Here is a 14,482-nt window from a genome sequence, read left to right as displayed (position 1 = left end):
TTGTTTTTGATTTCCTTTTAGAACTATCCTCCTTGTATGCCAAATACATGAAGAGGAAGAGAACCCTTGTTTCCCTATGATCAAGAGCTAGAGCGTACACTGCGCAATATGAATCGAAACTTGGGAATAAATGATGAGGATCCAAACCAGAACATCCCAGATCCAGTGGATGTTCATGGTCAGATGTTACCCGACGCTCCGGGTGAACATCAGCAGAGGGGACAAAATCTCGTTCCACGACCCCAAGCATACTATAGAGGGTATGATAACATAGCAGACTCGGATGGGCCACTTGTCTTGCCCCCTCTACCCACAGGCCACACTTTTGTGGTAACTAGTAGCCTGATGCAAATGCTCACTGCCAGAGGTTTGTTTTAAGGGCTACCTTCTGAGGATCCACATGCGCATATAGCTAAGGTAAGGGCAGTGTGTAAAAGTTGTGTGGGGAGGCCTGATTTGGATCTAGATGTAATAGATCTCAGAGTGTTTCCTCTCTCACTGACGGGAGAGGCTGCTATGTGGTTTACTGAGCTCCCATACAACTCCATTTTCACTTGGAACCAACTACGGGATGTCTTCTTAGCACGCTACTATCCGGTCTCCAAGAAATTAAACCACAAAGACAGGGTGAATAACTCTGTGGCACTACCAGGAGAGTCAGTTAGTAGTTCTTGGGATAGATTCACCTCATTCTTGAGAAGTGTTCCAAATCACCGTATTGATGATGAGTCACTGAAGGAATACTTCTATCGGGGACAGGATGATAACAATAAAGCGGTGTTGGACACTATAGCAGGTGGATCTTATGGAGAATGACCTTATGCTGAGATTGTTGAGAAATTAGAGAAAATCTTCCGTAACAGCAAAGCTTGGAGTACTAGGAAGTCCGATACACGGAAAAACACCTTCGCAGTGCAGTCCACTCACAACCCAGCCACAAATGATATTCGTGAAGAAATGGCTCAGATGAGAACTGAGCTTGGGTTGGTACTAAAACATGTCATTGGGGGTGCAGAAAAGATTAATGCAGTCAACTACTTGGCTAAACCACCACCTCCAAATGATGAGTGTTATTATGAGGAGGATTCCTATGCAGTAAATGAACAGATGGGGGGTTTCTGACCAAGTGCCCAAGGCTCTAATCAGGACAATTGGCGCCAAGGTCAAGGGAACCAAAGTCGGAACTATGGTAACTATAATCGTGAGGGTCATTATGTCCGAGATGGAAACTACAATCGCGACAACAACTTCAACAGGGGTAACTATGGTAATAGAAACGACAGGAATGGACCCTATGTTCCTCCTCAAAATCGCGAAGTTACTCCTAGGGATGGTGGAGGTAGTATGTCGCGAGTTGAGGATATGTTGCATAAAATGATGAGGAGGTTCGATGCTAGTGATGAGCACAATAAAGAGTTGAGGAATGATTTAGCGGGTATTGGGCAAAAAGTTGATACACATGCAATATCGATTAAGCAACTTGAGTTACAATTGGCCCAATTATCTGCAACTGTGAATACACGGCAACCAAGCACTCTTCCTAGCAACACTGTCCAAAATCTGAAAAATGATGGACATTGTATGGCAATTACTACTCGCGGTGGCAAGCAAACCATTGACCCACCTATGCCATCTAATGAGAATGAGGTGACAAAAGATACTGATAAAGTGGTAAATGTTGATGCTGATTTAGAGGATAACATTGCAAAAGATGTTGAAGTGCCTAAAAAGGTAACTCCCATGCCTAGGCCACCACCCCCATTTCGTCAAAGATTAGTGAAAAAGACTGAGGATGGCAAATATCGGCGTTTTATAACAATGTTGAAGCAACTTTCTATCAATGTCCCTTTGGTAGAAGCTTTAGAACAAATGCCCGATTACGCCAAGTTTATGAAAGATTTGGTCACAAAGAAAAGATCGGTTACTTTTGAGGATGATGATAAAATGCAGCATTGTAGTGCTATTGCTACAAGATCTCTGGTCCAAAAGAAAGAAGATCCGGGTGCGTTCACTATTCCTTGTACAATCGGGCTATTACATTTTGCGAAAGCATTATGTGATCTGGGGGCAAGCATAAATCTCATGCCCCTCTCGATTTACAAGAAGTTGGGTTTGGGTGACCCAAATCCCACTGCGATGCGGCTACTGATGGCTGATCGAACAGTAAAACGGCCCATAGGGATACTTCATGATGTGCTAGTAAAAGTGGAGTCATTCATCTTTCCGGCCGATTTTGTTATTCTTGATTGTGAGGTTGATTTTGAAGTGCCTATTATCCTTGGGAGGCCATTCCTAGCTACGGGAAGAGCCTTAGTAGACACGGAAAAGGGGCAGATGAAATTTCGGTTGAACAGTGAGGAAGTGACCTTTAATATTTGTAGGTCCATGAGGCAGAGTGGTGAGCTCCAATCGGCATCTGCTATATCCTACAACATGGGTGAGACATTTGAGACACAAATAGAAGAACGTCTAGGTGTCGAAGCATTAGCGGCAGTGATAATGAACTTTGATAGCGATTGCATTGAAGAGTATGAGTCATTAGTCGCGGCTCTTGACCGAGGTGATGTTCGGTTTAAACCGAAGAAATTTGAGCTTGATATGAAGAATCGCGAGTCCCCACCCGCTAAACTATCTATAGAGGAAGCTCCAAAAGTTGAATTAAAAGCTCTCCCACCTCATCTTAGGTATGAATTCTTAGGAAATGGTGACACTTTGCCGGTAATCATTGCATCAGACCTAGATGAACAACAGGTTCAGAGTTTGGTGAAGGTACTAAAAAGGTTCAAAAGAGCTATTGGGTGGACCATTGCGGACATTATTGGGATCCCTCCTGGTATTTGTTCTCATAAAATCCAACTCATGCCTGATCATAAGCCGAGTATTGAGCATCAGAGATGCTTTAATCCTCCTATGCAAGAGGTTGTGAAGAAGGAAATCATCAAGTGGTTTGATGTTGGAGTAATCTATCCAATCGCCGATAGTAGTTGGGTATGCCCAGTTCAGTGTGTACCTAAGAAAGGGGGAATGACTGTGGTCCCCAACGAAAAGAATGAACTTGTTCCAATGAGACCGGTTACTGGATGGAGGGTGTGTATGGATTACTGTAAAATGAACTCATGGACTGAAAAAGACCATTTTCCTATGCCCTTCATGGATCAGATGTTGGATAGACTTGCCGGAAAAGGGTGGTATTATTTTCTTGATGGGTATTCGGGGTATAATCAGATTTCTATTGCACCAGAAGATCAAGAGAAAACCACTTTCACTTGTCCATATGGGACTTTTGCGTTCAGAAGAATGCCGTTTGGGTTGTGCAATGCACCTGCAACCTTTCAGAGATGTATGATGTCAATATTTTCTGAAATGGTGGAGGATACTATAGAGGTTTTTATGGATGATTTCTCTGTGGTTGGTGATTCATTCGAGCGGTGCTTGACCAATTTATCTGAGGTTCTTAAGAGATGTGAAGACTACAATTTGGTACTAAACTGGGAAAAGTGTCATTTCATGGTGAAAGAGGGTATTGTGTTGGGTCATCGCATTTCAGAAAAGGGCAAAGAGGTTGATCGAGCTAAAGTTGAGGTAATAGAGAGACTTCTCCCACCGATCTCTGTGAAAGGTGTGAGAAGCTTTCTTGGGCATGCAGGTTTTTATCGGAGATTCATCAAAGACTTTTCAAAGATTGCACACCCATTGTGCAAATTGCTGGAGAAAGAATGTAAATTTTGTTTTGATGAATCCTGTCTTAAAGCATTCGGTGAGCTAAAAGAAAAGTTAGTGTCTGCGCCTATCATTATTTCTCCAGATTGGAACAGTCCATTTGAGGTAATGTGCAATGCCAGTGGGGTGGCTCTTGGTGTAGTATTGGGATAGAGAAGAAAAAAAATCCTTCACCCAATTTACTATGCTAGTAAAGCCCTAAATGAAGCCCAGAAGAACTACACAATGACTGAGCAAGAACTCCCCGCAGTAGTCTTTGCTTTTGAGAAATTTCGCTCCTATTTGCTAGGTACTAGAGTTATAGTGCATACTGACTATTCAGCATTGAGATATTTGATGGCGAAAAAGGATGCAAAACCAAGGCTGATTCGTTGGGTATTACTGCTGCAAGAATTTGACTTTGAAGTGCTGGATAGAAAAGGGACTGAAAATCAAGTTGCTGATCATTTGTCTCGTCTAGAGGATGAAGCTATGAGAGAGTTAGGGGATAAGACTGACATTGATGATACTTTCCCCAATGATCATGTATTGGCTGCTTCACAAGACTTGATTCCATGGTTCGCAGATTTTGCGAACTATCTGGCTAGTGATATTGTTCCATCAGACTTGTCCTTTCATCAAAGGAAAAAGTTCATGTACGATGTGAAGAAGTTCTTTTGGGATGAACCATACTTGTATAGGAGTTGTGCCGACGGGCTTATTCGGCGTTGTGTGCCCGAATGTGAAATGTTGAGTGTGTTGGAGGCATGCCATTCTTCACCTGTTGGCGGACATCACACTGGTATCTGAACCGCTCACAAGATATTGCAATGTGGTTACTATTGGCCAACTCTTCATCAAGATGCTCATGGGTTTGCTAAAGCATTTGACAAATGTCAACGATATGGTGGTATTTCAAGAAAGCAAGAGCTCCCTCTAAACCCCATTCTTGTGATTGAGTTATTTGATGTGTGGGGTATTGACTTTATGGGCCCTTTCGTGAGTTCTCATGGGATGAAGTACATTCTTGTAGCAGTTGATTATGTATCTAAATGGGTCGAAGCCATAGCCCTCGCAAACAATGAAGGGAAGAGTGTCATTGCATTCTTGAAAAAGAATATATTCTCCCATTTTGGCACTCCAAGGGACATTATTAGTGATGGGGGCTCCCACTTCTGCAACAGATTGTTCAAGGGGTTATTGGAGAAATACGGTGTTCGCCATAATGTGGCCACTCCTTACCACCCTCAAACTAGTGGGCAAGTTGAAGTATCAAATCGGGAGATCAAACAGATAGTGTCCAAAACAGTGAATGCTAGTAGAACGGATTGGTCAAGGAGGCTTGATGATGCTCTTTGGGCCTACCGGACAGCTTATAAGACTCCCATAGGTATGTCTCTATACCAACTTGTATATGGGAAAGCTTGTCATCTTCCGATTGAGTTAGAGCATAAAGCCATGTGGGCTATGAAGAAGTTAAAAACGGATTGGAGCAAAGCTGCAGAGCAACGGTTAAATGGGTTGAATGAACTTGATGAATTTCGCTTGAAAGCCTATGAAAGCGCAGCCCTATATAAAGAAAAGATGAAGAACTATCATGACAACAAAATTGAAAAACGAGAGTGTATGGTCGGGGATTTGGTGCTTCTATTCAATTCCAGATTGCGCTTGTTTCCACGCAAACTCAAGTCCAAATGGACTGGTCCTTACACGGTTACCCAACTATTCCCTCATGGAGCAGTTGAGTTGGAAACTAAGGAGGGTGTGCGGTTCAAGGTGAATGGACAACGCATAAAAATCTATCTCGGGCATGCTGAATCGGTGAATGAAGTGATCGAGGCATACCATCTTGATGAAGTCTGAGTAATCAAGTGGCCCCAGTCGTGCCGCGACATTAAATCAGACGCTTGTTGGGAGGCAACCCAATACTTATCATCTTTTTAATAATGGTAGCATTTTTTTCTATTAATGGGTTTTAAATTTGCAGGCACATCACCAGGAAATTATGCAGAAAACTACTCCGCAGCAGCCACTGACGGATACATCAACGGACCGTTGCACATGCGACGAACCGTCGTATGCATCCATCACACCAGGTACGTTTTTCTGTCATTTTGAAATTAGGGCACAAACGACGGAACCTGCGACGGATCATCGCAAGCGCAACGGACCGTCGTTGGGGAACCGTCGCGTGATTAATGAATTCTACCTGACCCGACCCGACTGGACCCTTTTCAAAATCTGACCGTTTATACTCCCCACCTCTCCATATTTCACCCCATTACTTCCTTATTCCCCTCATCTCCCCTCTCTTTTCAACTTCCACAGTTCCCCTCACTGATCATTGCTCCCAAAATCCTCCTAAGCCTTATGCTTATCATCCACTAGTCGGTGCTGCTGCTGTAGGTGTCTACCTTGCCAACTGAATCGTTCTCCATTTGTTTTTCTCCATTTCCAAGGTATGTGTCTCTAAATTTATACTCATTTATCTTGCATTTTGGTTTTGTAATTAGTATTAGCTTAGTTCTTAGTCATATACTGTTTCCTTTATATGCTTATGTCTAAACCTAGGCTCAAAATGTTCGAATGTGCCATGTTGATAACCCTAGGCATAGGTGATTTTGCATTGGTAGTTTCCTAGGTAGTTGGGATAGACACGTATAGGTTCACAACACTACAAGACCATGTGGGTTCATCGGGGATGCATAGGGTACCCCTAGTTCTAACACTGCTACTCAGAACGAGACCCCGATGACGGACCGTCGCACACACGACGGATCGTTGTAGGGTCCGTGTCAAAAGCCCTACACCCTGTTCCAACGATGCCTGTGACGGACCGTTGTCTTCACGACGATCCGTCTTGCACAACCATTCTGGTTGTCAGAGACCCTGTTTCTAAGGGTCTCTCAAAATTTTCTAAGTGTCCTACGACGGACCGTCATACCCACGACGGTCCATCCTGCACGACCGTCATGATGGTCAGAGACCCCTCTGATAAGGGTCTCCTAACATTTTCCAAGTGTCCTACGATGGACACTTACGACGGACCGTCGTCCCCTCAACGGTTCTTCCTGCACGACCGTCATGATGGTCAGAGACCCCTCGGATAAGGGTCTCCCAACATTTTCTAAGTGTCCTACGATAGACTGTCGTACCAACGACGGTCCGTCCTGCTTGACCGTCATGGTGGTCAGAGACCCCTCTTTCAGGGTTCTTTATATATACATAGACTAAGTACATCACGACGGACCTCATGACGGTCCGTCATATCCACGACGAGCCGTCATCTAGCCCGTCGTGTGATACAGTTTCACTATCACTAACACACTATTTTAAATATTTTATGTCGTATGGGCTTGCCTGTCTTGTTTGACACTACTCGTACTAAGAGTGATCCTTTGCAGGTACTATCTACTGTGGCACCCAAGCAAGACCGAACCTACGCACGCGGGCGATCCAAGTCTGTTGCCCCGTCTGCACGCTTGATCATCGACTCTGATGATGAGCGGGACCCTGAATATGTGCCCCCAGGCACTTCCGCACCTTCCCGTGCTGCACGTGCCCCTAGAGCCACACCCAAGACGGTGGCGTCCGGCGTCGTCACTGCCTCCCAGTCTGATGAGGAGCGCACACTGACCGGCACACCCTTTGGGTCAGCCACAAATGAGGAAGGAACGTCTGGCTCCTTAGGAATATCCTGGTCCGAGTAAGCTTCAGGCTCTTTTGAGGTTCCCGCACCCACCACTGCTGCAGCGTCGGCCTCGTCTGATGAGGCTGATAGTTCAGACTCTACATCCGGTGCACCAGCCCAGGTCTCCACCCCAGCCTCTGACCAGCCAAACCGGTGGTGTGTCGACGGCCAGTTTCAAGTTTACTCCGACTCCAAATTCCTGATTGATAAAGGAGTAATGACTCGGATACTCACCCTGGAGCGGCGGGTACTTACAGGGAGTCTCCCATCGATGTTGGAGATCCACAACCTATTCACCAGGTATCGCTTAGAGTGGACAGCCCGTCCGTTGGGACGATACAGCGAGGAAGTGGTCCGAGAGTTCTACGCATCCTACGTAGTGACTCTCTGATCACAGATCGATAGGCGGGCTGCTCCAGCTAAACAGGCCCCACTAGAGCAGGTTCGAGTCCGGGGCGTGCAGGTTGACATTTTCCTGCCAGCTATCCGCCTGTTCCTATACGGCGAGAGTGCAGATGCTACGCGGACTCCCCACACTGCCGAGTTTGACTACCGCTGGCAGATAGTGAAGGATGGCCAGTTCTTGCGCGAGCAGGCACTGAGAGAGACCACCAAGAGGTGGATGGCCCTACACCTATCAGTCGACGGAGAGGGTGCAGATTGGGTCACTGAGCCGAAGGGGACCACCAAGAAGGCCAAGATCACGTTCGTCGCGAAGTTCTTGTGGCTGCTCGTCCGTCACTGCGTTTCCCCCACAGATGCTGATAACATCGTCACCTGGGATCGAGCAGTGTCGATGGCGGCGATGATAGCCGGATTCGAGGTCGACTTTGCATGGCTTCTCCAGACAGTCATGCACGAGGGGGGAATTAAGGTCACTACTACCTACCCCTTCCCGTGTATGATTTTTGCCCTTTGCAGGACCGAGGTGTGCCCATATGGCACATAGATCAGTTGAAGACCCCACAAGGCACCGTTGACGTCGGCCTCATCAGAGACGAGGCCAATGAGTTGGCCTTACGTCGAGGGCCCTGTACAGGGATGCTACCACTTGCTGATGATCTTGCGGATACGGTGGCCCAGGCCCGCACCACTACACAGGCGTCCACTGACACTACCCCGGTCGAGTCTATCCCGGGTAGTAGCCCAGCCCCGAGCTCCTCTCGCACAGCCCCTCTACCGACACTGGTCCCGCTTGCTAGGGTCCAAAAACTGGAGGCACAAATGGCCACCCTTCTGCATCATATCCACCCGTGGATGCAGAAGTCGATTACTGAGTCTGAGGCGCGTCTAGAGAGGAAGATGCAGTAGTTTACCGAGTGGAAGATTGCTGAGGTTAACCAGCGCCTAGATGCATTTGAGTTGAGAGTGTTATCCTGCCCAGCCCCTCCGGTAGACGTGTCGACTCTTCAGGCTGCAGTCGACAGTCTTCGTAGAGGCGAGAGTGCCGGAGCCTGTTGAGCCTGTTGAGGACACTATATTGGCGGCCTTGTTTGCTACATCAGAAATTCCCCAACCTTCCCCTCGAGAGAGTGCCAAGAGGCGTAGGGGTCGATCAGAGGATGAGGCGCGAGCAAGGAAGAAGGAGCGTTGAGAGATGGAGGCCGCGAGGAGAGCCTCACTTGCTGAGGCGGAGGCACACCAAATCAGAGCATCGCAGATAGCGGCTGGGGCGTCTAGCTCCCGCATTGTAGAGATAGTAGGAGGCACTACTGATGGTGCGGTTGTTGCTGAGGACATCACTGAGGGTGTCCAGATTGCTGAGGACACCACTGAGGGTGTCCAGATTGCAGAGGATGTGGGTTCCGGGAAACCGGACCCACCAGCTTGCTGATCGACGGCGCTATGCGCCACAGGTTTGCTTCACCTACCCCTCTAATCTTTAGATTTTTTTTATGCATTGAGGACAATTGCATGCTTTTTTGTTGGGGGTGGGGTAAATGGAAAGTGAGTGTTAGGGTGAAGTCTGAGTAGCCCAACTCACTATCCTCTTTTGGGGTTTTCTTGCCTGTGTTCCTTTTCCCCAAAAGACTGATTACTTTTTATTTTGAACCGGCACGTTATATCTTTTGTACATAGTTTAAATCTGAAGCATGATGGCTAAAATGATATCTTGATAAAAGTGGAAAATGTTGCATGACTAGGCGTAGTAACTGATAATTGTGTGGCTCTAAACATGAAATAGAGTTACACCATTGCATTACCCTAAATCTTCAAGTCGAACTAGGTGTCTGATAATCTGGTATAGTGATGAGATGTCAAGTGAGTGTGAGGAAATTTGAATAGTCCACTACTGGTACTGAGCTAGAACTTGCCTGGTTAATCCTGCTAAAAGTAAGCTGTAATAGACAATTAGGAAAGGATCATAGGCCCTTATTCAAGATAGCCCATTTCTAGCCTAAATAAAAGAAACCAAATGAAAGTTATCCTTCTTTGATCCAAATAATTTGAGCTTAAAATTAGACCTTTCTTTTTCACCCCAACCGATCTTTTCTGGGAACAATGTGTTGGCCCTGGTCCCTCCTTGGACATGTGCACCTCAGCTTATGCCAAAAGCATAAGTTGAGGGTGGCTAATGCATAAACAACCTTCGTTATGGCCCTGACCTGACTTTGGGTATTGTGTACCTTGACTCATGGCAAAGCCATGAGTTGAGGGTGGCTGTTTTGAGGAATGCTCTGGAAAGTGGGGTTGAAAGAACAAAGAGAGAGAAAGAACAAAAGTAAAGTGACTCAAGAACTCGTTGAAAGAAAAAGAGAAATATTCAAGAATTACAAACAAGAAAAGAAAAGAGTCACTTATACAAATGAAGAAAGAAGGGGAAATAGCAAGGTGAAAGAATGGGAGAAACTGGGCGAGAGAAAGTGGAAGGTTTAGCCGATATGTCAAGGAGGGCAAAAAAGTCACTAAAGTATACCTAAATATACCCTACCTAACTCTGAGCCTACGTTACAAGCTAAAAAAAGTCCTATCGTGATCCTAAGGGTTGTATAGCGAACTTAAGGCAGTGAAAATAAGGGCAAGCTTATGGCAATAGGTATGAATGAGTGTGACTTTATTTTGAGAGGGAGTGTTGAAATGTAATCCTTATATTCAAACTGAAATCATTGTGTGAAAAATGAGGATTTTGTTCTAAAGTGAGGACACTAGTTGCAATACCGGAATTGTTAGCACCTCGGTGAGAAATTGAAGAGGATAGTCGTTAGTGCATGGTGAGTCTGTGTCATGTTCGAATCCCACAAAATTCAAGCCTAATAGTGATAACATGCATAGATTTGATGAGATTAATAAGGATTGATAGCCAAATGATTGCAAAGGATAAAACATGAATACTATTGTACAAAGATTGTGTAGGGAGTCATAGTGCGTCGCTTGAGGACAAACAACGAATTTAAGTTGAGGGTGTTGATATACCGTGGTTTCACGGTATAATTAATACTTCTTCCTTAAGTTTAGTGTGTCCGAAAGCCTTTTTGTGTTAATTTTGATATAAGTTTCTCTTTGTTTTGCAGGAAATCTGTCAAGAGCTGAAAGCGGAGATTTTCAGAGAAAAAATGCAGAAGAAACCACCTACGGAGCTTATGACGGTCCGTCGTGCCTGTGACGGTCCGTAGGTGGCAGCGTAGAGAAGCTGCTGAAGGAAGATGGGGAAGTCTGACCAAGTGTGGGATTACGAAGCTTGTGACGGTCCGTCATGGCTATGACGGTCCGTCCTGCAGGTTCGTCGTGAAGATCAGAGAAGTGATCCAGTATCCAGATTCCAAGAGTTAAAGTATTTTGAAACAAAGACCCTCGATGGACCGTTGTGCCTATGACGGTTTTTCACACTTGCCGTCGAGGGGAATGAAGAAAGCAGCAGAAGAAATTGCACCAAGTATGGGACGACAGAGTCCACGACGGTCCGTTGCGACCACGACGGTCCATCGCGTGGTCCGTCGACCCAGTCGTGTTTTGGCACATTTCCAGTAATTAGAATCCTTGTGTAATTAGGTTTTTATTTTTTTTATAAATAGTTCGAAAAACCTCATTTTTGAGGTTAGACTCTGGGAGATTAGACATCATATTATTAGACTTTGCGTATTAGTGTTTGATTTTTGGAGATTCTTGCAAGTGATTTTTGGTGATTAATCAAGCAAATTTTCGGACTTTATTCTTTCTCATTGAAGTAAGTACATGAATTCTTGTTTAACATATTTGAATATTGTGTTTATGGCTATGAGGAACTAAACTCCATAACTAGGGTTGTGGGAACCATAGGCAAATAAAGAGATAAACCCTAGCTAAAATAACAATTCTTTAATAGAGTCTTACATGTATTAATAATTCTTTCGCTTAGAAGTCTTTTTAACGGATGATCAACGTTAGAACTCGCCTTAATGATACTTGCCGGACCAAGGAGGTAGATAATAGGAAAAGAATTATTAACATAGATTTAGCGTATACTATCTAATAGGCTAGTATTGATTGGTACGAGGTAACAACTTAGTCAAATATCGAATACGATGCTTAATATGAGGTAAAGATAAGGGTTAGGAAAGCACCACACGTAGCCAGACCAAGGTGCGGAGTGAGATTTTTTAGATGCCGGACCAAGGATTTAGAAATACATAACTTATCACTTTGCATGCAAGATACTAGGAAAGAATTGTTATAGTTAGAATTAACAAATTATGAACCTGTGGGGAACACGTAAACCGTAGTTACTTTGATTAATTGATTTAACCCCAACATTAAAAGCTGTTAAATGTCTCTTTCAAGTTCGTTAGTTATTTTTACTCATTAGGAAATACAAACCCCCCTTTTTATGCTTTTACTTTCTAAGGAAGTCATCAACCGAACAATAGTAATAACAAGTTGAAGTTAAGTCTAGAATATTTTCCTCGTGGGAACGATCCCAACCTCACTAGTTGGGTTATTTACTTGACGCGACCGCTTTACTTCTCAATTGAGAAGTAAGTTTGAGCGTATCAGGAAACAGGTTCATTAAATCTGAGTATATTAGCATAATTCAAGATTCATTCTCTTTACTATCCTGTTGTCGGAACGTGACACCCGATCCATACTATCCTGGTGTCAGAACGTGACACTCCGATCCTTTGCTATCCTGGTGTCGGAACTTGACACCCGATCCATACTATCCTGGTGTCGGAACGTGATACTTCGATCCTTTACTATCCTGGTATCGGAACGTGACACTCCGATCCTTTACTATCCTGGTGCCGGAACGTGACACCCGATCCATACTATCCTGGTGTCGAAACGTGACACTCCGATCCTTTACTATCCTGGTGCCGCAACGTGACACCCGATCCATACTATCCTGGTGCCGAAACGTGACACTCCGATCCCCTAATTCTACGTGTCGGTTCATGACACCCGATCCTCTAATCTCATTCTTTCAGTTCATCAAGCCTTCTTTTATACCAAGGCATCATCATTAACAAGGATGTTTTAAGGTTTAAGATTCAATAGCCTCATCATGGTAATTCATCACAATTACATAATCACATCATGCAAGCACACAATTAAACATATAGAAGACTTTACAAAATTACCCAATACATATCAATCGCTATTTAGAGTTTACTACGGAATGGCATAAACCATAACCTACCTCCACCGAAGAATCGTGATCAAGCAATCTACTTTCCCGAAGCTGCGTTCTTCTCTTTCTCTCGCTCGTTCCCTCTTCTTCTTTCTGATTTTTCCTTATTCCAACTCCTTTTTTTTACCCTATTACCATATAATTAGGTATAAAAGATGGTAAAAGTAACCCACTATTTATTCCAAGGTTGTCTCCTTTAACCCCCAAGTAATTGAATTATTAACATTAAACCACTAACTTTATAATCATAAGCAGGAAAATTCCAAAACGCCCCTTAAAACTTTTAAGAGAAATCCAACCCAGTCAAGGTTACGCAGCCTGTGACGGCCCGTTGTGCCTGTGATGGTCCGTCCTGCTGCTTCCGTCACAGAGTTCAGAGACTCAAATTCATTAAAGAGTCTGTGACGGTCCGTCCTGCTCTTCCGTTGCAAAGTTAAGAGAGTCAAATTCATTACCCAAATTTCCAGAGTCTAAGTGTTTTAGAATGAGACCCCCTCGACTGCCCTTCGTGCCCATGACGGTCCGTCGTGGGATCCGTCGATCCAGACAGTTATTACCAGAACTAAACTCTACTGCTCAAAACGACTAAACAAGTCGTTACAATAGATACCAATTTACCCATCGTTCGTCCTCGAACGATCACAAGAAGAAAAATAAGGGCGAGAAAGAGTACCTGAATCTGTGAACAGGTGTGGATATCTTTCTTGCATATCAGCCTCCTTCTCCCAAGTAGACTCTTCAACTGGCCGATTCTTCCATTGAACCTTGATGGATGCAATCTTCCTTGATCTCAACTTGCGGACTTCTCTATCTAAAATGGCAACATGATCCTCCTTATAAAACAAATTTTCATCATGAAGAACTGAATCCCAACAAATGATGTAGTTTTCATCACCATGATATCTTTTCAGCATAGACACATGAAACACCGGGTGCACTCATGAGAGCCCTGGGGGCAAGGCTAATTCATAATCTACCTCCCCCACGCACTTTAGAACTTCAAATGGACCAATATACCTCGGACTAAGCTTACCTCGCTTACCAAACCGCATCACCCCTTTCATGGGTGAAACCTTCAGCAAAAATTGCTCACCCTCCATAAACTCCAAGTCTCTAACCTTTCGATCTGCATATTCTTTCTGTCTACTTTGAGCCGCTAAAACCTTTTCTTGAATGCATTTCACTTTATCTAACGATTCTCGCAGAAGGTCAGTACCCCACGGTCTAACCTCAAATGCATCAAACCACCCAATGGGAGACCTACATCTCCTCCCATACAGTGCCTCAAATGGGGCCATATCAATACTTGAGTGATAGCTGTTGTTGTATGAGAACTCTGCTAAGGGCAAGAAGTTATCCCAATGACCACCAAACTCTATCACACATGCACGAAGCATATCCTCCAAAACCTGAATCGTTCGCTCAGCCTAACCATCGGTCTGAGGGTGAAATGCAGTACTAAGATCCAACCTAGTACCCAATTCAGC

This window comes from Solanum lycopersicum, chromosome 1 (assembly GCF_036512215.1).
Source record: "Solanum lycopersicum chromosome 1, SLM_r2.1".
In the NCBI taxonomy this organism is placed as follows: domain Eukaryota; kingdom Viridiplantae; phylum Streptophyta; class Magnoliopsida; order Solanales; family Solanaceae; genus Solanum; species Solanum lycopersicum.
The sequence above is the reverse complement of the archived record's forward strand: the minus strand, read 5'-3'. Positions refer to the sequence as shown.